Raw genomic sequence first — 23,683 nt, forward strand, 5'->3', positions numbered from 1 at the left:
AGAGGGTTAAAGTTGGAAGAGAGGGAAGATGACGTGATGTGGATGGAGGAAAGTGGGAGAGACGGGAGGGAGAGGAGGGGTGGAGGCGGAAGAGAAGGGGGTAAAGAAAGGAGAGAGGAGAGATAGTGAGGAGAGGGGACAAACAGAGGAAGAGAAGTGGGGGAGGAAAAGAGAGGAGGAGAGAAGAGAGAGGTTGGAAAGATGGGAGGGGAGGGGGGAAAGGAGAAAGTGGGAGAAACAGGTAAGAGAAAGGAAGGAGTGGAGGAAATAAAAGAGGAAGTACAAAGATTAAGATAAAATTTGAGCAGAAACAGAAAAGGGTAAAAGAAAGGCAGAAGATACAGAGAAGAAAGTGCAAGAAATGAACTAGGGAAAGGAAAGAGTGGAGAAACGTAAGAAGGAAGTGAAGAGGCAGGAAGGAACTGAAGATAAAACTGGAGAAAGAAGAGTGAGGAAAGAAGTTGATGAAGAGGAAAGTGGGGAAGACAAGTAGGAGATAATTACAGTAACAAGTAGGCAGAGTTGTGTGTGTGTGTGTGTGTGTGTGTGTGTGTGTGTGTGTGTGTGTGTGTGTGTGTGTGTGTGTGTGTGTGTGTGTGTGTGTGTGTGTGAGTAGGTAGGTACATAGGTAAGACGTGGAGAAGAGTATAAGTGGGCGAGGTAGAAGTAGGTAAGATGTGTGTAGGCAGTAAATGGCCAAGGGGTAGGTAGGTAGGTAGGCAGGTCGCTAGGTAGGCAGGGGGTAAGGCAGACGCGCGTGTGGGGGTGAGGCAGGAGGCGGCCAGTGTCGGTGGAGGCAGCAGTCGTAAGGCAGCAGACGTCCTGTGCTGAGGTCGCTCCCCCGCTCGCACACGCACACACGCACGCACACACACGCACTCCTTCCCTCACGGACACCTGTTGAGTACGCACATGCAGCTACAGAGTGAAAAAGTTGATAAATCTAATGGGAATCGCTGCAATATCCGACTAAGAAGGCCGATGTTTTAATCCTGCAAAGAAGAAAGCTAAATGTGAAAGCTAACAGATCTACAGAAGACATGCATCATCTCCAAGTAGGAAAGCAGCTGTAGTAACCTGCAGCTCTGCTAAAAGTGAAAGAAGCAAAGGAGAGAAAGCTAAACAAGGCAACTGTAACTTACCCCTAAGAAAATAATTGTGGCAACCTGCTTCATATCTCAGCTAAAAGTGAAAGAAGTACAGGAAAGAAAGCTAAAGAAGACAGCTATTGAATCCTGCTAAGAAGAGAACAATACTAACCTACAAAATAACAGGACTCTTCTCCATAAATCAAGTTTCACCATCTAATTTACCACGAAAATTCCACTGAACGAAAAAAAGGTGACATTGTACCTGCATAACTAAAAGGAAAATTGACCAAATAAGAACGGTTTCAGTGGAGAAGACGCCAAATGTCTCTGCACAGCTAAATGGAGAGATAATCAAGCTGCAGAACGAGGCCAACGAAAAGGAAGAGTGCCATCTATAACCGCCACAGCTACAAGAACGGCAGTGTGAACAAGCCTATAGAGGATGGGATAATAAGTGTTGGCTATATTAACAAAAGAGCAGTGGAATTTACCAAGATACAGAAGGCGGCTCCCTCGAAAAACAAGAGAGTGTTATCTTTCTGCTAAATAAAGAAAAGAAAAACTGACACAACTTAAGACGGTTCCTACGAAGAGGGGAATATCTTATCTACTGTTTATATACACAGCTAAAAGAAGAGCGAAGTTAACAAAATTTTAAACTTCGATTCCTATGAGAGTGTCATCAATGCAGCTAAAGGAATAGGAAAGTTGACAACACTTTAAAGACAAATGTCATGAAGATGAAAAAATGTCAGGTAAAACTGCCCATTTATAACACTGGTGATGAATAAGACATTTCCCACGACGAGGTAAAAAGTGCTACCTATACCAATGCAACTACAACATAATTAGCAGAACTGAATGAGTTATAAAAGTAAAGAATATTAACTGACTAAAAACGCCAGCTACTTAGGTGATGAAGACGGTTCTCAGTAAAGGGAAAATGTGCCATCTGATGAGAAACTGAAAGAACTAGTTTTTATAGGGTTGCTAATTGCTATTCTGTTAATTTATTACAAAAAATACTCCACAACAGATTAACAGGAGACAAAGGAACAACAGGAGACAACTGATTAACAAGAGAGACAAAGGAATAACAAGAGACACGGGATGAACAGGAGAGACAACGGACTAATAGAAGATAACCGATTAACAAGACACAAGGGATTAACAGGAGAGACAAAGGAATAACAGGAGGGACACCGGATTAGCAGAAAGACAGGCCACAAGTTGGAATAGAAAAATAATCCTCCTGTACGTCCATTCACATAACACCACAGAAGTTGGAACCTAACATTACCTCCCAAGTCGGAGCTAAACACTTGCCTACAAAGTCTGGAATCGAACAAGAGCCTACAAAGAATCGAGAAATCATCTACAAGAATTTGAAATAAAAAAGGAGAAAACAGAAGATGTGAAAAAAGAGAGGAAGAAAAATGAAAAACCTGTCAATTAGGATCAAACAACCGGGAAAAAGTTGGAACAAAGAGAACCGGCCAATATCAAAGTAAGAATAGCAACCTAACGATACACAACATAATATTATAAGCCTCTCATAAAAGAATAATCAGTCTACAGGTTGATAGCCCCTGCAGTACAGGATAAAGATAGTTCCCAATTCAGCGCGGAGAACAGAGGAAGAAAAAAAAGAGACAGAAAAAAGAAAACAGACAGCGAGAGAGGCAAAATATTCAACAGCAACACCATCTATAAAACCCATAAAAACACAATACCTTCTTAAACCACTACATTAAAAAATCGTGTTGGCAGCTGCAACTGGGTACTTTGCAGGGATTTTCGACTGCAAGAAATATCCAGTGAGTGCGTGGTCCTGGCCTACCGCAACTGCCTACTGTGATCGTCTAGAACCAATAACAAGGTGAGAAACTGCTTACGGTAAATACTACTACTACTACTACTACTACTACCAGGGCAGGATACAACACTTGGGAAAGGAGCGGGGAGGATGTGGTTCCTTTCTGTCATGTAATTTCATTTTACTTGCGTTAAGCACAGCAGTAATGTCCTTCTTTTCGTTAAAATCGTCCTGTGATAGCATTTATGGATGATATTTACAGCACAATGTTCATTTATTGCAAGTATTCAATTGTCTGCCGAAAATGGAGGGAAGGGCTGAGGCGTTCATCACCACATGTAAATCCGCGCCTGAACCATCATCATCATCACATAATTATATGTACCTGTACTACCATCATCACAATCATTATCATCACCCACTTCCCATATATAACTAAAAACCTTCATACTGATCCCCTAAATTAACCGTACACATGCAGAATACTAAGTTAAGTTCCGTGATTACATAGGCCTAAGTTACCTATTAAAACATCTGCAGTTAATTTCAAGGTTATTGAATAGGCCTACTGTAATTCCTTGTTGATATTAGGGTCATTCAAGAGGCCTACCGTAATCTCCTTAATGGGCACTGGCATTCCTTGGAGGGTCATTTAGGATTAACGGGTTCATCTTGAGTACATCTTGCTACAGTGTGTGTGTGTGTGTGTGTGTGTGTGTGTGTGTGTGTGTGTGTGTGTGTGTGTGTGTGTGTGTGTGTGTGTGTGTGTGTGTGTGTGTGTGTGTGTGTGTGTGTGTGTGTGTGTGTGTGTATACAACCTAACATTACAACAATACCAGTTACATTAGGCCTATGCATAAATTTCTGCTATTCACTGTACTAAAGAAATAGTTCTCCACTACAACGTTTTTTTCTTTTATCTGGATACCGGAGAGACCATTTTACGCCAGACGGTTTTATTCAGCTGAGAGGAAGGCTAATGAGGGAAGGGTTATACATATTACATCCAGAAAACATATGTGATTTTCCTTTCCTTTGAAGCAGGCAATATTTGATGGTGTAAATTGTAAGTGTGTCTGGGTTGGTCTGTTCCTGTTTTATCAATTTTGATCCCCCCCCCCCACCTGTCTCTCTCTCTCTCTCTCTCTCTCTCTCTCTCTCTCCCTTATTATTTGTTTCCCTCTTTCCTCCCCCCTCCTCCCTCCCTCCCTTCCTTTCCTCTCCATCGTTATCTCCATTCCTACACTCTTTCTTATACTTTTTCCTCCTCCTCCTCCTCCTCCTCTTTGTCTTTCCTCCTTCCCTAGTTCTGTTTTCCTCGTCATTAGTGTCTATCTTCTGCCATTATTTGTGTACAGTTCTGGCTTATTTTCCCTTGTTATTACCGTTTTCTCTCTCTCTCTCTCTCTCTCTCTCTCTCTCTCTTCCTCTCTCTCGCTGTTCTTCTGACCTCTCTGCTCTCGTTTCTTCCTCACCACGGTAGGCATGCAGCACTAGTCTAGCTACACAGTCTGTTTTTTTTCTGTCTAAGTGCACGTCCACACTAGATGCATGCTGGCACGGGCGGGAATCAGGCATCATTATAATCCACTAACTAAGGTTCTCGCAGCACCCATTCGCTTCTAGTGAGGTAACTTATGGTGATGACAGTGATGCAAAATTCTCGCCCGCAACTGCCCGCTCCAGCATGTATCTTGTTTGGACGCGCCGTAACTTTCTAACGGATGAGTTACCGGTACTCTCATCCTCTCATTTAGGCAACTGGTCAGCTTTCGAATTATCTTCCTTCATTTATTTATTCCACTGCCCACGCCTTAGTCTTATACAAGGAATGTGAGCAGACATCTCTAAATTAATTATTTCTGAAATTGGCTGTCTGTTTGATCAGATTTCTTCAAAATGACAAGTTATGCTGGCTCTGAGTCCTGAGTTTTCTTTATTTCACAAAAAGTAATGTTTTTGGACGCATTTACCTGCGTGTGATTGCTGCGGCTCCAACTTTTGACAACCTTAACTTTGTTGCCTTATTGTCTCTCAGTTGTTAGCTACTGGCCACATCTATGTCAGGTCTGAATATGAAAAGTCGACATCACTGGAGTAAGAAGAAAGCTGCTCCGAGAAGGTATCTCAGTTGCACTCTAGTCTTTCACAATTTATTTTAGGTATATAGCTTGGGGAACTGGATATGAATGCTTCTAGACGACTTTACTCTGCTGCAGGTACCCGTTGTTGCCAGAGGGTTACCGCTGCGTAAACCTTCCATGGTCCATAAAATTCTATTATGTTTATAAATATTTCCATTATGTATAAGTTACTGCGATCCTTCGTTGTGTAAAATCTATATTCATGTTCCCATAGATTTTCCAGGCATTAAATTTCAATAACGTGTCGGTAGAGATATTAGGAGACTGCCTTACCTTGAAATAGGAGGTGATGCAAAGCCCAGGGTTAGTTGGTTACCTGATGTTATTGTTAAGGATACGAGTAATATTTCTGTCATTTGAAGCATGTACGTAGCTTAATTTATACAGAACAGTATGAAATGCTGTGGTTTAGTGGTTATCGTGCTCGTCTATCGATGCTTCAGTTCCATGTCTGTTTCGATATCCGTCTGTGGTGGAAATTTACGATGATTGACGTAGTATGTCCTTTAATGTACTCTCATAAATCTGCGCCCTCTCAGTCCTGTCGATGGCATATACAGACTCAGATCTAGCTACCTATCTATTTATATATCCATTTATCCCATTATCTAACTATCTATCTACCTATCTATCTATCTATTGCCAGACGCCTTTATCCCGTATGGGGAGGGCACAGACAAATCACCTCCATGTCGTCCTGTCCTCTGTCACTTGGCTGACTTTTCCAGTTCACAGCCCTCTTTCATATATTTCTCCCCACTCCATCCCTCCATTTTATCCTCGGTCTCCCCCTCCCCCTCTCCCCCTCCACCTCACTCACATACTCTCTTCTAGTCAGTCTCTCTATCCTATCCACATGGTATCCCCCTCTCTCATATGATTCCCCACGCCATCGCTCCGTCTCATCCTCGGTCTCCCCCTCTCCCCTTCCACCTCACTCACCTACACTCTTCTAGTCAGTCTCTCATTCTCTATCCTATCCACAAGGCCAGCAGATCATCTCAGAGTCTCTTAAAGCTTTCAGTCACATCCACACCAACACCACAACACTCCTCCAATTGGGTACAGCACTGATACAAACAAATACAGCCATTACAGGACTTCAATTTTCACGTATATCACTCTTCCTGTACACACTCCTTTCCCATTCGTACTTCGCCAGCATTGGGAAGGACTAAATACGGGAAATCTGGTTATCTCTGGCAAGCTTGGTCTCTCCTTGTCTGACTCGAGTTTGCCTTGGTCGGACCAGTGTGTGTGTTTGTGTGCTTAATTAGGTTCTGTCTCTGTCTGTCTTCCTCTGTCTCTGTCTCTGTCTCGCTCTCTCTATTTATCTATCGATCTATCTATTAGTCTCTATCTGTCTGTCTATCTGTACAACTATATCTATTTTTCTATCCCTCCATCAATTTTCCTGTCTTTTTTCTCTCGTACCGTATGTTTTTTCCTCCATCTCTTTGCTGGAATTTCCTCTACATTTTATTTGCTAATATCTGCGAGTCTTTTATCTAGTATTTTTCCACTGTGCTCTCACTTTTTTTATGGGTTCAGAGTGCAAATCTCTCTCTCTCTCTCTCTCCCCCCTCCCTCTCTCTCTCTCTCTCTCTCTCTCTCTCTCATTCTGAACGCTTGCAATGAAAATGTGAATTTGATCTGCACTGTTCATCTGTCTTTTATTTATGTCTCTATCAATCTGTCTATCCATCTATTTATCTATTTTTACTTTTTTTTTTGTCCATCCACCTACCTCTCTATCCACCTTCTCGTCCATCCACCCATCTAACCATCCACCCATCATTATTTCATCCTCTCATCCTTCCTTCGTCTATCCATCCCTCTCAGGTTAGCTTGCTCAGGTAGCCTAATTATTTGACACTTAGGGATGTAAAATGATACCTGCTGACTTAACACAAGCCAACCATCCATTCATCCATCCATCCAACCCTTAATCCATCTATCCATCAAGTCATCCATCTATCCATCCGTCCATTTCATCATCCACTCATTCATCCAACCTTTACTTCATCTATCCATTCAACCATCCATCCATCCATCCAACCTTTGATCCATCTAACCAACCATTCAACCCTAAATCCTTCCATCCATCAAAATATCCATCTAATCATTAATCCATCTAACCATCCATCTATCCATCCAAATCTTAATCCATTCATCCATCCATCCAAATCTTAATCCATCCATCCAAATCTTAATCCATCCATCCATCCAACCATCCATTTTTCCTTTCAATCATCCCTCTTTTCATTCAACCATCCATCCATCCATCCATCCATCCAATCTTTTATCCATCCATCCATCACACCATCTATCAATCCATCCAACTTTAAATCCTTCCATCCATCCATCCAATCACTCTTCTGTTAATCCACCCAACTTTAAATCCATCCATCCATCCATCCAATCACCCTTCTATCCATCCATCCAGCCATCCCATCAGACCAACTCGCTCTGGTACTCTAACATCTGATAGTCTGAAACTTGGGGATGTAAAGTAGGCCCTAACAACTTAACAAGACCTCTCAGCTCTATCCTTCCGCGGGGCAGCATCTCTCCTACGTCATCTTTACCCTTTTGCTTTGCCTGTTTGTTTGACTGAGTGTATGTTTGCTCTCTGGACCCTATACCTCATCCTACGCTTGTGTGGAATAGGGGCTGGGATGACGATGACGATGATGATGATGATGGTTTGTGACGCAGGGGAACGCTCAGAACCTCTTCGCCACTGTCACTGAATTACTGAGTTACTGAGTTATTGAATAAATGGGTTAATGAGTAACTGAAAATCGATTTCCTTACATCAGCCATCCCAGCACCCGGAATCACACGCCTGCCTGCGTTGGAGCACCGCGAGACTCGTTCCCTGTCATGAGGTTTGGAAAGTTCTGACATTTTTAGAATTCAGTGCTTGACCTCGTGGAATGTGTAAAAGAGGCAGAAATCCGATGGGTTAGTTTCAGGATGGGGTCTGTGCCCTTCGTTTTTGCTTTAGGAGGCACTGTTTTCGAGATATCTGGGTTTTTCTAAAATTTCGCACGGCTCAACTCACCTATGAGCTTGGGAGTTGCCCAGTGTCGCTGCCTCGCACAAGCCTGGAGACTATCAAACGCCGCTAGATTTTCATTCATTTAGTTGTTTTTCAGAAGCCGACAGAAGTCATCGACCGCGCTAATCCAGCCTTGAACACTTTCAGTACAATGACCTGCTTTGTACTTTTCTCGCTGCCGCCATTGACTCCTTACAGCGCAAAGGCATATTTCATTCCTGCTAACGCCAGTCAGTTGTATTTAACTTAGTACAGACTCCTCTAGGTTCAGTAACAAAGACCCCCCCGTAATGAAAGAGCTAAAAACGGCATTCAACAGTGGATTTCTGGTCCCCATTCCCCTGATAGTCCTCAGTCTTCCAGTTCCATTTCCTTCTTATCTTTTTACGGTGATGTAGAGAGAATAATAAATATTGACGAACACGTTTATTACAGTGATGTCGTGTTTATCGTGATACCACATTATTATTACTATTATTATTATTATTATTATTATTAACCACCCATATTACTGTACATGATGCCCACTCTATCACATTTTTATTAAGTTTTGACGATTTTATTCAGCTTAGGGGAGGCATTCTGAACGGTAGGAGTTAGAATGGAAGAGTCAATAAAGGCAATATCTCGCCCCTTTAGTTGTATGGGAGTAATACACACACACACACACACACACACACACACACACACACACACACACACACACACACATACACACACATACACACACATACACACACACAGACACACACACACAAAATCTAGTGAAGGAGGCTATTGGATACAAGTCCATTATCTCAAAAACTTTATTGCGTTTTTCCTACAACACTGTGCCAATAGACTAGACAGTTTGTGCCCTAACCTGACGAAGCTCCTTAACCCCTTTCAGCTCTGTGGATGGCCAGGTGTGCTTAGATTTGAGGGTAGCTTTGACTAGTAATCAAGGACAATCGTTTCTACCTCATAACTAGAGCTGATCTGATTTCATGCAAACACGACTTAGTATTTCGGTAGCCCAGTTTATAGATTGATAGAAAGAGAGACAGATAGATTTACATGAATTTTTGTTCCGTCACGAGATGAATAATATCGAGTACCCAGCAGGAATTAAAAAAAAAAAAAAAAAAAAAAAAAAAAACAGCACCGTGGTCTTTGTTCCCCCACCAGCTAAATAAAATATACCTATAACTACAATAGGCAAGAAAAAAGAAAAACGTCATGAAAAAAATAGAGAAGACAAGGAAAAAAAAAAAAGAGCTTAGCCTATCTGCCACCCGGTCCAGTTTGATGAATAAAAATCGTCTGACGCCAGCAAAGAATATTTAAAAAAATAATAATAATAATAAAAATAAAGCGCTTGTGCCCGTTCCATCTTGGGGTAAAGCGTATTATTTCTTCCCACCCAAACTGAATCACATTTCTCCCCATATATCTTGTTAATGTCGGTCACACTGCCCTTTCATGTCACTTCTTGGGTACTGCCTCTCTCTCTCTCTCTCTCTCTCTCTCTCTCTCTCTCTCTCTCTCTCTCTCTCTCTCTCTCTCCACCACACACGTCACAATTCATCACACAGCACTCCATCACACACACCACAACTTACCACACTGCTCTCCACCACACATCACACTTCACCACACTGCTCTCCACCACACACACCACAATTCACCACACTGTACTCCACGACCCTTCACCACACCTTTGAGCGCGTTGCCTTCTGCTCTCTTGTTTGCCTCACAAAGGTGGCGGCTTCTTGGTACGCTTGAGTGCATTTTCATTGTGACGAGTTCTTCCGTCATGATATGCCGTGTGTGTGTGTGTGTGTGTGTGTGTGTGTGTGTGTGTGTGTGTGTGTGTGTGTGTTGTAATGGTACTTGACTCCTAAATAAATGAGACATAAAGCAGGAGGCATATAAGCTGAAATTATTTTAACAGTGGCTGATTACTGATTAATAGTAACGCTGTCGATCAAATAATTTTGCCTTCGCGAAGAATAACAATACCTAAACAAAATAAATCATAAATGCAACTGGAAGGCGTGGTTCGCAACACTGCCGCTGGATCTCCCTCTTCCCTCTGGTTTTCGTGAAATTATGCCTGTTAGCTTTTTTTTCGTAAACTTATTGCAGCAATAACTTTTCCCAATACATCCCCTTTACATTTTGCAATGTAAATTCTGGAGGAAAAACATTTCTCTCTACTTCAACAATGCCAAGTTGCATGAGGGAGTTTATATCTATCTATCCATCTATCTATCTATCAGTATGGTACATGATAGCACATTTACAGTTTGTATATTTTATACAACCTCCGATTTTCCTACCATTTTCTTTTCCTTGTCGGTCTTGCTAGCTCTAGGGGCGCTTCAGTTTCATTATAATATGTACAGACAACAATGCACAATTTGTTGACTTTCTGAAAATTAAAAATATGCATGAAATTGGTGTGTGGATGAAGAGGGCAGTGTGCTTGAGATGTCTGGGCCCTGACATATGAATGACAACTGAGAGATTAGCGAGGGTCCTCTGACAAGAACAGAGAGTGTAGTATCTTATTTAATTAGAGGTATATGAAAGGCTAATGTCGTGCGCGTGAGCACTCACACACACAGACACACACACACACACACACAGAGGAGGAGGGGACGAGAACTTGGATAGGGGGGGGGGTGACGGATGAAGGAAGGTAAGGAAGGATGGGAGGGAGTAGACCTAGGGTGGAGGGGTATAAGATAGGATGGAAGGTATAGGAGGGAGAGCGAAGGAGAAAGAACAGAGGGAGAGAGAAGCACTCTGTGGTTGTTTACTATTTTCTCTACTTGGAGAGAGAGAGAGAGAGAGAGAGAGAGAGAGAGAGAGAGAGAGAGAGAGAATCACCATGTGTTTAAACTCATTGGAATGCTGATGACCAGATATATTCACAAATGACTGCCAAACAGGTAAAACAGTGATTTGCTGCTGAATGAGGACGAACACGTAATGAAAACAAATCTATGCTGTAATTATGGAACAAATTTACATACGCTGATGTCAAATTATTAACTGCAAAATAAGTTGATAATATGGACTAACTCATAGTGTAGGTGGGAACTGAAGATAGTATGGAAAGAGTAAACAGAAGTATGCATGAAGGGGGATAAAAAAAAATAGTATGAATGGAAGGAATAAGTAAAGTGTGAGTGGAGCAGAAAATAAAAATCTAGGAGTGAATAGAAAAATAATGTTATGGACAAATGGGGTAAATGAAAGTATGAATGGAGAGGCATGTGTTAATTGAAAAAGGGTTAAAAGATTATATAAAAACGATGTAAACAGGATTATTAGAAGTGAATGAAAGAAATAGGGATAAAGAAAAAAAGTGGTAAAATTTGTAATTATTGAGTTAATTGAACAAAATAAATGTTAAGGAATATAATGTTTTAAAAAGTCAGAACTAGAAAAAAATACAAATAAGTACATAGGTGAACACTGGGAAAGGAATATGCCAATTGACACGTCACCCCTTTTCTCAGGCGGATGGAAAATTTTAATCCTTGCTATGAAATCTAGACTAGACAATCTAACCTTTTATATTATCAAGTTATCGCAGCCTAAAACCCATAATGTTTATTACCGGTATTACCTAACTACAGCCTGAAATACTAACAAATCTATTTAACTGGTCTTCCCAATTCCTCCTCAAATATCACACCTTCCGGAACCCAGCAAAGCCTAATACAAGAGAATCTTGCACAAAATTAACATAAATAGCAATACGACCCAACAAAAAAGCTAAAAACACTTAGTATCTACGAAGCTTAGACTAAGTTTCTTGACATATTACTAAATCAAGTAAATATATTATATTCTAATGCTATAAAGTGAAATACTCACAGGCTGAAGGGTTGAAAAATGCTGAAGCTGTATTTTTTCCCCTTGGTTTTTTACACTTGGGGCAGCCACCAAAAGGTAATATTTTCAAAGCTCCTTTTTTGTGTAGCATTGGAAAACAAATACTTTTTTCTCTACTTTCCTCACATCACAATTCGGAGGTGTATATACCACCAGAATTTCATCACTCAGACAATGAACACAACATTAGAGTTCTGGAACCTTTAGCTTTATGGAGTAACAACAGCAACACTTTATTTTCAGTTACTTAAGTATGAATTTCCTCATGACAACATAATTCCAAGGTCCATATATTTGTCTTGAATTATATTTATAGCGTAAGTTTGCACGACGGAATGAATGTTTGGGGATTTGTTTTGCAATGGCGACACGATGTTTATTTATTCATTATTATTATTATTATTATTATCATTATTATTATTATTATTAACCCCCTTTTCATTAGGCAAATAAAACATCGGTTTTCTCACAAGGACAAACTTCATGATATATACATCAGTCCAATATCTCACAACAAAATTTAGTAGTACAGAATTGAAAATGTACGAGTTTCAAGCCTTGCTCAGGCATCGCTTAACGATGCAGGAGAGGGAGAGAAAGAGTCAGTCTTGCTTCTCACGTCACTGAATCACTCCCACACTGTCAGAGTAATCCGAACCCGTGTTATCATTTAGTTCCATGGATTCTGGCACAACACAACACAGTTACGGGGATTACCTTCCACCCAGGGGTCGTCAACACACTGGCCAAAATACGCTTTGTTTTACCAGCTTCCCGCGTTCTCTCCCGTGCTAGTACTGGAGGCAGTGAACCTCGTTACCTTCTCAAATCACACACAACAACGCAATACGTGTTTCCATTTGGGTCTATGGAAATTCTGGATACTCGTGTTTGCGGCACGATATTACCTTTACAGTTAGCAGTTCAGTGTAATTTTATGCATGATTTCAGGGTAAACAGTCAAAGGGGCCACTCGTTTCATTGTAACGATTTGGGCTCTTCAGCCCTCTCGCTGGTGTGTGAGCAAATGTTTTTACTTTTTCACAAGTTGCAGGAAGTGAACAATAGTCGACCCCTGCATTACTAATTTTTAGCTATAGGTGTTGTACTGTGTGTGTGTGTATATATATATATATATATATATATATATATATATATATATATATATATATATATATATATATATATATATATAAGTACTTTGTTCTGTTAAAGTTTGAGGCATTATTGCAATAAATGCTAAGAAAAACACGCTCAACTCACTTTTTAGAAGTGCAGATTATACCCTTACGTTCATCAGTCTGTCACAAGCTTATAAAACTGATATAAAATATTATATACAATGATAATCAGTTGAAGTGATATGCAACAGCATACTTTTTTTTCGAAGAATTATGATTACGCTGCTAAAATGAAGCCAACCTGCCAGACGTACGATTAACATCAATCCGTCAGTGGCTTAAGTGTCTGCCGGAAGTCTTCGCAGAATGAACCACTCGAACAACTTGCCAAATCTCGAATTTATGCCGTTTCGTAATCCACAGCTTTCCGTGTGTATCGGGCGCAAAAAATCTTCGTTCAAGTTCTGTGCATAGCATCGTTCACTAAGGAAATTGTAACAAAGGGAAATTTTGTAGCATTGTTTGAATCTCCATGAAGTACGATAAGCAAGACTGTATAACTTATTGGTAAATATTCCTAGAATCAGTATGTCAGTATCACTTCGTTAAATATTCTGGCTCAGTGAATGAAATTTTATTTATTCATCCTTGATTGCGAGTCCTCGAAGATACACGTAAAACAATTTTGATTATTATTGTAATAACATTTATTTTATCTCGTGCCACAGTATTCCGATATGACAGGCTGCGGGATGTGGCGCGTCGCGACTGAGATTATTGGAACCAGTTAGTGACGGTTTAGCGTGCGGGTGTGTTGTAAGTGATTTCGCGGAGTTTTATCTTCATTTTAGTGCTTTTGGAGTTCGTTGGCCCTGTATTATCTTCGTCAGCGGTGAGTGTAAGTATTCAAGGGTCTGTTGTGCATAAATCAAGACGCAGATGATAATATTTGTTGTGCTAGAGATGCAAATGACGGTGCGTGTTTCTGTAGCGTAGGCATCACTTGCTAACATTGCTACTCGTCATTTAAATTTTGAAAGGCTTAATTCTTTAGCACATGCGTTTAGAATGTTGTAAGTGTTTTATTATGACAGTGATCTTAGTTATGGTGCTTATCTGATCGTCAGTTATATACATACTTGTCTATTAAGCACGTCTTGAGATTATGGATTCTGGTGCTGGTTGTTTGGGAAAACGATGTATATAGTTTGCCTGACAGCGAGAGAGAGCTAAGTCGCCTGAAAAGAAAATAAATCGCAGGAGGGGGAAATATTTTGAGAGCAACTGCTTATCGTTTAATATACTGTATGCCGTTAGTAATATAGTGATTGAATATTGATTGCATTCATTAATATAATTACCCCGATTCCTTTGGTTTAGCTAATCTTCATAACTGCAGATGGCAAATTAAAGGATATTCATAGCAACGTAATGTATCTGGGTTCGTCCGGTAATGTAATTGTGGTAATTTATTTGGTTTGATCCTTAAGTTGGCTTCGTGACTTAATTTCTTCATTCCGATATGTGCTTTATTCTTTCTGCCTTCTTACGATTTTGTTCAGTTAAAAATAGACCTATTACTGAAGAGAGAGAGAGAGAGAGAGAGAGAGAGAGATTCAGACCTTTCTCTAAAGGCAGGTGTCACCGAAATTGAATGAAATCGTCTGGTGGTAGAAAGTATAAAATTATAAGCATGTTTTCGTAATGAAGGAGTTATAACGTAGGCTAGACATTAGAGCAGCCTTTTTTTCTATTTTCCGCTGTGGGTGGTGTGGTTTCCCTGCATCACAGCGTTTTGCTTTAGGAAAAATAAATTAAAAAAAAAAAGTGCAACAAATACTACAAGGATAAATGGATTATTGTAGGCTAAACTAATAAATAATATATACCGGTACTAGTATTTGGGAGGAAGGTGTAATGATGCCATACGGCTCATCTTTATGCCTGTCTACTGCACGAGGGCCACAAAGGATGAATATTATTGTTGTCCCATTCTTTTCGTTGAGTACGATCCGCAACCGTCGATGTTATATTCATGTCCCTAACTGCACTGATAGGGTTGATGTTGATTATGCTTACCGTACATATTAATTTGCAAGCACTCATTGAAGGTCTTTACTGTATCTCTTAATTCACTATCATCATCATCATCATCATCATCTTTCTAATTTGGATTCATGCTATTATTCTCGTCATATTCTCCGACGTTCATCACCTCAAAAAATTCAGTCATCATCATCATCATCGTATGCCCCACAGTCTTATTTTCACTTCAAGAAATTAAGTTCTCCTCCTTCAATTTCTCACAATTTTCTACATTTCCCACTTCACAACAATCAACATTACACATACTTCGCCTAACAATAACATGGGCTACACCATCTCTATCCCTTCACTTAACATTCACCACAACACATTCCTCACCCACGCACAGCGTCCATCACTACACATTCATTTTTATCCATTTCCCACTACAGTACATCTTTAACATCATCCATTATATAATCATTTTCTCACAGCATCCTAAACATCATCCATTGTATACCGGTAATCCATTTCTCACAACATCCTCAACATCAAACTTTCCTTCCTTGATAACATTTAGCATTACTCATTCACCTTCACCTACTGCTTTTCTCACAACATCCTGAACATTAAATCCAACATTCCCCACCTTCCAACATCCACTGCTTCGTGTCCTCCCACCCAACCACAACATCCACAACTACGCATTCTCCACCCTGTCCCAGCATTCACATTTTACATTCATTTTTCTTATAGCACCATCATTATCAAACACACCATCTCTCCTTGTGCAACATCCATTATTACCCATTGGCCTCATTCCTTTTCTCACGCTGTCATCAACATTCCCCTTAACATTCCTGTTTAAAACATTACTAACATCACAACTCCTATCTAACAGCATCTCTCACCATCACGCATTCCTACACACAGTCCCAACATTGTCACAACATTCTCTTTTATTAGTTTCCCATCTCAACATTCCCTACAGCACAGTCCCAACATTACACGAATTTCACTATTACTAATGCTACCACTATTATTACATTTCCCATCACACTATCCCCACTGCACATTGCCCATCATGGCAACATTGCACGGACGGCAGGCACCTCGCACAAGCACTGCCATGCACGGGGCCCATCAGCGGACAGGGACAACGCACGGGTGCACTCAGGCAAATTGGGGTAATGAGCGTACAGGAGATGCCATGGTGTAGGGGTGAGGGCAGGGAGGTGTGTGGTAGGGAGACTGGGAGATAGGAATGGGTGGGAGGGGAATAACAAGACTGGGAGATTACGGCCTTGTTAATGAGCAGGTGGGGACGTGTTACTTTTGTCAAGAAGTATTTTTTAGTCTTATTCTCGTTAGCACAGAGTTCGTAGCATTTCTTCCTTGGTAGTGGGGTGGGAAACATAATTAACAAATGTACTTCGAAACTCAAAACACTGATATAATCCTCACAGGCACTGAATTCGGACATCGCAAAGAAACCTGCCCGATCTAGCGAGGCTCTGCCCAATAATGACTTTTTTTTTTTTTTTTTCAATATTTATTTTCTCCTCTTCAATCTTAGCTGATGATCTACAGAAACCACTTCTGAAATCTTCCACAACCAGGCCCCGCTAATAGGCTATACGATTAACCTCAGTCGCGTAGCTTCCTGCCATCCGAGTTCTTTGGCAGCAGGTAATTGAATCCCACAAACCACGTCATTCCAATTTCCTTTGATCCATACCTCCCCGATGCTCAGACCTCTGCGATTCATTGGATCTTATTCTGATTGGCGCGGGAAGCTTCATGGTGGAATAGAATGCTAAAGTCCTCTTTCTTATATATCTCTAACTTCATCGCTGGATTCATAGACGCTTGAATGTGACGTAGCGGACTGAGGTGTATATCACCAATCATCTGAGGGTGGAATCGAATGCTAAAGTTCGTTCGCCTATGTTTATTGGGACAGCCATTGTAACACATCCAAGATCGGCGTCAGACAGGGGTCCCCAACATCTTGTTTATTATTTATCATTTTTGTGAACAGCATGATTAAGTTGATAAAGTCCAATTGTGGGCCAGATGGTTTTTTACAGTGGCGTCATCTCCTTGTCCTTGTGGACGATACTGTTCTCTCGACAACGCGACGCGGAATGGAACATAAACTTACATTTCTGAATCAGTTGTGTAAATAATGGCATGGTTGTGGATAATATTAAGACCAAGTTCTTTGCAATCCATGCGTCAGTGGGCGATCGTGAGCCATTCTTCGTTGGTGATGTGGTCGTGCAGTGGTGTGGCAGGTATGTGTATCTGGGCAGCCTGTTCACAAGCGACGGGACCTTGTCGTCCGCCATTACCGCCCACGCACAAGCGAAAATGTGCCACATTCTGAAATTTGTATCATTTTTGGAAAAGAATATAGACATACCATTTTATGTTAAAAAGAAAATGTTTGAAGCAGCCTTAATGTCGACCATCCTATATGGCTGTGAGTCCTGGTTCAATGGGAACTTGAGGCCAATGGAAAAATTGTATAACTGGGGTATTAAACAGCTGCTGGGAGCTCGTATGACGGCGTGCACGGACGTTTGTTACGTGGAACTCGGGTGCCCGCCACTGAAATCTTTAGTACTAGCATGGCAGAGGAAGCTTTTCCAGCGACTGTGGGGGAAGAGGCGCGGTATGCCCGATGACCCGTGGGTGCGCGCCGTCAGGCTGACCATGGCGGCTAACACACCAACAAGTAAACACATTAAGAGTTTAATTAATAATTCTGTTGATGATGTTAAAGTCGGCATTGAATCTTTAAAGCAATCAATTTCTAACTCTACATCTTCTAGAAGGCAAATTTATAATGTGTTGAATCCTACCTTAACAGTTCACGAGATATGTAAATGTCGTGGTAAAACTAGTGAGGTACACAGAATGGCATTTAGTCGGCTGCGGGTAATGTCATAATCTGGCGATTGAGACGGGCCGTTGGAATCGGCGTGGACGGGGACGTCTCCCGGTAGCAGAGCGGCTCTGTCCCTGTGGTGCTGTGCAAACAGAGTTGCACGTACTGGAGGTGTGTCCACTGACTCATCACATACGTACAAGATATAACTTTACTTCTTGGAGTCAAATCATTGGTGACGATGATCAGTTTCCTATTGAGGAGATAGTGTATAAGGTCCTTTCCTGTTTTGGCTAGTGTGTAATATAATGTTTATCATAACCTATGTTATTTAAAGTATTTAATTCATTTTGTATGCTCATATTCTAACCATGATATATCATTGGGATTTTTTTTTATTTTCGTAAAAAAGGTGATTGGTCAAATTGTAGTTGTTACTAATCAGAAGTGTAATGATTTCTGTCTTTCATTAAGGCTATATAGATGCACTGATCAACCCTTTAATACTTCGCTTGTTTTATGGACCATAATTGTTTGCTAATATCTGATGTACTGTTTATCATGCTAAGGTTTAATGTTGCTTGAAATCCTGTATGTGTAAGTGGATATTGTGGTCAATAAATACTTACGTACTTACTTACTTACTTACTTACTGTGTCTATTTCATGGCTGGATTCAGAGATGCTTGAATGTGACGTTGGGGATGAGGTGAATGTTATCATTCAACTGTGGGTAATACTGGGCCCTATACGTCTTTGTCCACTACGTTTCATTTAAGTATCTATGAATCCAGTGATGAGAGAGAGAGAAGGGGAGGCGAACAATTTTTTTTATATGTACCTCATCCTTACCTATCTCCTTTGCATATTACACTTGAAAATTACTTTGTGTGTTAAATATATCCTTTTAATATCGAGATAATTCCATCTATAACTTACGGGAGGGTATTGAGAAGCGATGTCCATAATAAATCGCTAATGAGATGGTGTTGCGGAAACTTCAAAGCCACTTAGAGTACAAACCAATATCTCACGCAAACTTTCCGCCTCCTTCGTCTTCTCCTCCTCCTTCCTCTCACTCCATCAACTTAGGCTATGAACTGTACGAGCTCCGTCTGTCAGTTACTTTCATAAAATGCAGAAAACATTAGCCTGTAGATGACGGATTTCAGACTGACAGATGTTTTTATGACCGATTGCCTCACGTAATTGTGATTGGCTTTCCTAGGACGGAGAAGGAAAAGAGGGTGTAAAGTGTCATGTTTTCTTCCTATAATAATAATAATAATAATAATAATAATAATAATGATAATAATAATAATAATACCGGTTAATAAATGTTATAAGAAGTCATTCGTAGATTCAGTCAATTTTGTGATATACGAGAGAGAGAGAGAGAGAGAGAGAGAGAGAGAGAGGATGTACACAAATCTTGCCGCGTCTCCGGTCCTTGCGAAAATAATTCCAATGTTACGAGAGAGAATTCGGTCGTAAATTTATCTGTGAATCCCCAGTGTAAGAAAGTTACGGTATGTAGACTAGTGGGTCGTATATATAAGTGGCCTTTAGGATTTTGCAGCACTTCTTAAGTAGCTATTTATCCTGCACGTTACGACTTTGTACTGTATCCTCTTGTATGTTATCGATGCAGATTATGTCTTTAAAACGTACACACACACACACACACACACACACACACACACACACACACACACACACACACACACACACACACACACACACACACACACACACACTGCTCGATTGTAATATGCAGACTAAATCGCTAAGAAAAATCTGCTACAGAAATTTCTATGCCACGCCTCACACCATACAGCACACCATCTTGCAATCCTCAGCGTTCGTGCAACCTACAGTAGACAGCAACAACACAACATTGCAGCCGGATTCTCGTTTGCTTAGATTTCGTAACTCCTCATTCGATAAATTTTTGTATATACCCTCTCATATTGGTAGTGAAGCTGATTATAAGCTTTAACTTGGCCTAACTCTACTCCGCTTATTGTAACTTGGCCTAAAATTACCAGCTCCTCCATCTTGAAAATTGGCCTGTGACAAGAGTAACGCCAGAGAAGTTTCTAGTAACAAAGAAGTATTTTGGAAAGGATGTTGAGCAGTAGTGTTGTCTTCATCTGGCAGTGAGTTTCGGAAAATAAGATGCATAATGAAGAAAATCTGGGCCAAATTAAGGTGAAAGAACTAAAGTCGATATTAGCAAGATAGAAAGTAGCATAACACTCGTTTTGACAAATGGTTAAGAACCGATGGTGAAGAATAATAAAAGAACCGAATCTCTTACCTGATTTTTCTTCCCATCCAGTCTCACAAAGCAGCATACAGGAGACAATCACAGTGCAGGAGGCAAAATAAACCACCAAGGAAGAGTTACTACGAAACATCCTATTCCGGGGAGAGCACGGGCCAGCATCTCAGGTGTTTGACCATATGGAGATAATGACAAGTGAGAGACTGACTAGAGAAGTGTATGTGAATGATTTGCAGGGGGAGATGGAGGGAGGAGGCCAAGGATGAGACGGAGAGATGAGGTGAAATTATGAGAGGGGAGAGGGGAGTTTTAGGGAGGATAACCAAATGATAAAGAACAGGGCGAAGTGGAGACGGTATGTTTGTGGCCATCCCTTACAGAAATAGCTAATGCGTGTGGCAGTAGCTTGATAGATAAGATAGGTAAATAGAGAGAGAGAGAATCAGGTGCGTTGAGTTTATGGTCTGCTCCTGTGGAATACATTGGCCGTTTGATTACCCCAGCTTTACGCAGTGTGCCATTAAACTGAGCCACGGTCCTATACTATCTACGATCCTGAACTACAATAGCACTTATATTTTACAGTCTCATGTTCTGCGATCCTCATAATTTACAATCCCCATACTCTGATGTTCTCATACTTTACCGTTCCCTCAAAACTGCGATCCATCAGTACGATAGCCTTGCAGTTCGCAGTCCCGTCTAAACTGTGATCTCCTGGTGCAATAACATTCAAAATTTACAATCTCCTTTTATATTACGATACTTACAGTTGCAGGATATACCACTTCTGCGATCCTCAAAATTTACAATCCCTCTAGACTACTTCGCGATATGATTTACCGTCCCTGTATTCTACGATCCTCATCATTTACAATCACCATACTCCACGTTGATTATAACTCACAATCCCTCAACTTTGCGACCCTCGTAAATTACAGTCGCGTCTAATTAGTCACGTAAATCGCAGTCCCCTACAATCCCCTCCATTACCGAACTCCTCCTATAATTGTGGTGAACAGTAGGCACGATAGGAAAGAGAGAGAGAGAGAGAGAGAGAGAGAGAATAGTTGATTGTGATTCAGGCGGGGTGGGAATCAGGGACGGGTGACCTTGGGGAGCGTGCCTTCTCGATTGCCTGAGGTACACATGACTTGTAGCTTATTGTTTTCCTTTCTCAACGTACACGCACACATGAGGCATACATAAGAATATGCACATTGGGACATACGTACTGAGATATGGGATACTATACATACACACACACATGAGGCATACATAAGAATACGCACATAGGGACAAACATACTGAGAAAACTTTACATACGTGCACACAGTAAGCATACATAATACACACATTGGAACATACCCACATACACGCACACATGAAGCATACATAAGAATACGCACATAGATATAAATTTTGCTTTTCGTACACTGAGACGTAGCTACACATAGTACATAAACGCACATATTCACAAACGTAATTACATAAGCGCTGATCACTCACCCACATACTACATTCTCCTTTACACACACATACACAGAAACGCACAAGGACATGCGTACATACATACTGTTCACGTATACTGTAGGACTAGATGCGCACAACTCTCCCATTCTGCCGTTGCTTTCTTATCGTACACACACACACACACACACACACACACACACACACACACACACACACACACACACACACACACACACACACACACACACACACACACAAGCACTTTTATATACTTACAAAAAACACCAGTTAGAAAAAAAAAATCTTTCCATCTATATTGCAAACAGAGGAGCACAAACAGCCCCAAACACACGTTCAGGTACTCAGAAACGTGCCCACATCCCACATACTGTATACCGTAAGCAAATGCTTGCGTACTGTACTTGGAAATTACTAATGCAACACAGTGCATTTGGGAGTTAATTTGGTGGGCGTAGTGGAGAGAGAGAGAGAGAGAGAGAAACCCAACAACTCCGACGTGGAATAATGGAAAAACGAAAGATGATACGAGCGAACAAAGAAGCGAGAGAGAGAGAGAGAGAGAGAGAAACCCAACAACTCCGACGTGGAATAATGGAAAAACGAAAGATGATACGAGCGAACAAAGAAGCGAGAGAGAGAGAGAGAGAGAGAAACCCAACAACTCCGACGTGGAATAATGGAAAAACGAAAGATGATACGAGCGAACAAAGAAGCGAGAGAGAGAGAGAGAGAGGAGAGAGAGTGGAAGTGAGACAAAGGGAGAGAACAGTGAAAGCGGAGCGAGAAGGAGTAAAACAACAAGGGATTTCGTTTAAGTGGCTAGGAGAGACAATCCTACCGAGAACGACCCCATTCCTGAGCATATTCTGAACCTGTGCAAGGGTACTGAGCGCGCATCTGGAATTAGGGCAATACCAGGGTAGGCGAAACGAAAAAAAACGACACTTCCATACTGAAAGTGTGTTTGTGGTGGCAATGCATCGGTTTTGATATGTAGGTATAATTTCTTTCAGTTCATAGGCTATAATCCATGGCAGTATAAGGTCATGATTCATAAGATACTGGTAGATAATATGGGAATGTAAAAAATAATAATAGGTAGGCTAAAGCGCTTGACAGAATTCCATTAGCGGATGAGGGAACTTTTAGAACTTGGGTGACGGTAGGGCAGATTTTGGCATACAGTTTATTATTATTAGTTTTACATCATAATCTAGTTGTATATTTGGGTCTGGAAAGTGTGGCGAGTAATGCAGAGATAACTGGTGAAAAGCACAAAAACACAGCTTAAAGGCCGGGGTAAACACTTTCTTGAACTCAGTCTTGTTACATGACAACACCCAGTAGAGTGAAATGTTGTTACTCAGTGAAGACCACACACAGAGAAGTTTAGTTTTTACCAAATGGATTGGAACCAAGACTTTTGAAGATTCTATCTGAGAGTGAATGATAGTGTCGCGTATTTTATTGGGTGTTCTGATGTTCCCTCCGTACCTTCTACATCTAATATCTTCACGGTCAGGTCTTTAGATTATCAGACCACTTCAACCGGAGACGATTTTATTCCCATTTTATTCATGTTGTTTAAAGGTGATATTATTAAGCATCTTACAGACGTGTTGTGCAGAGGCCAATGGAGGCTGTATCTAACTGTTTCAGATGAAAAAGTGTATCCTAATGTGAAAATAATCTTCAGGAGATGGCAGGAATATAAGTAAAAATACATCACCAGACTGAAACGACTAAGACGAGGGTAACTTAACCAGAGTCTTACTTGAACTTATATGTATCTCGGATGGTTCCACTTTTCTCTCTTGATCCCGTAGAGGTTTGGAGGTTTCTCAGTGGTGAGTAAAATCTC

General features: G+C 40.8%; 1 pseudogene across 1 annotated transcript in view; it reads left to right on the top strand.

Moving 5' to 3' along the window:
- Positions 1-2,897: 2,897 nt before the first annotated feature.
- Positions 2,898-23,683, top strand: part of LOC145392206 (neuropeptide CCHamide-1 receptor pseudogene) — a 48,354-nt pseudogene continuing 27,568 nt past the window's right edge. The window contains exon 1 of the transcript XR_013895949.1: positions 2,898-2,970. The product of XR_013895949.1 is annotated as a neuropeptide CCHamide-1 receptor pseudogene (transcript). The remainder of the gene's footprint in view (positions 2,971-23,683) is intronic.

This window comes from Coenobita brevimanus, chromosome 21, assembly GCF_032717465.1.
Source record: "Coenobita brevimanus isolate Jiangsu-jjx chromosome 21, ASM3271746v2, whole genome shotgun sequence".
Lineage (NCBI taxonomy): Eukaryota > Metazoa > Arthropoda > Malacostraca > Decapoda > Coenobitidae > Coenobita > Coenobita brevimanus.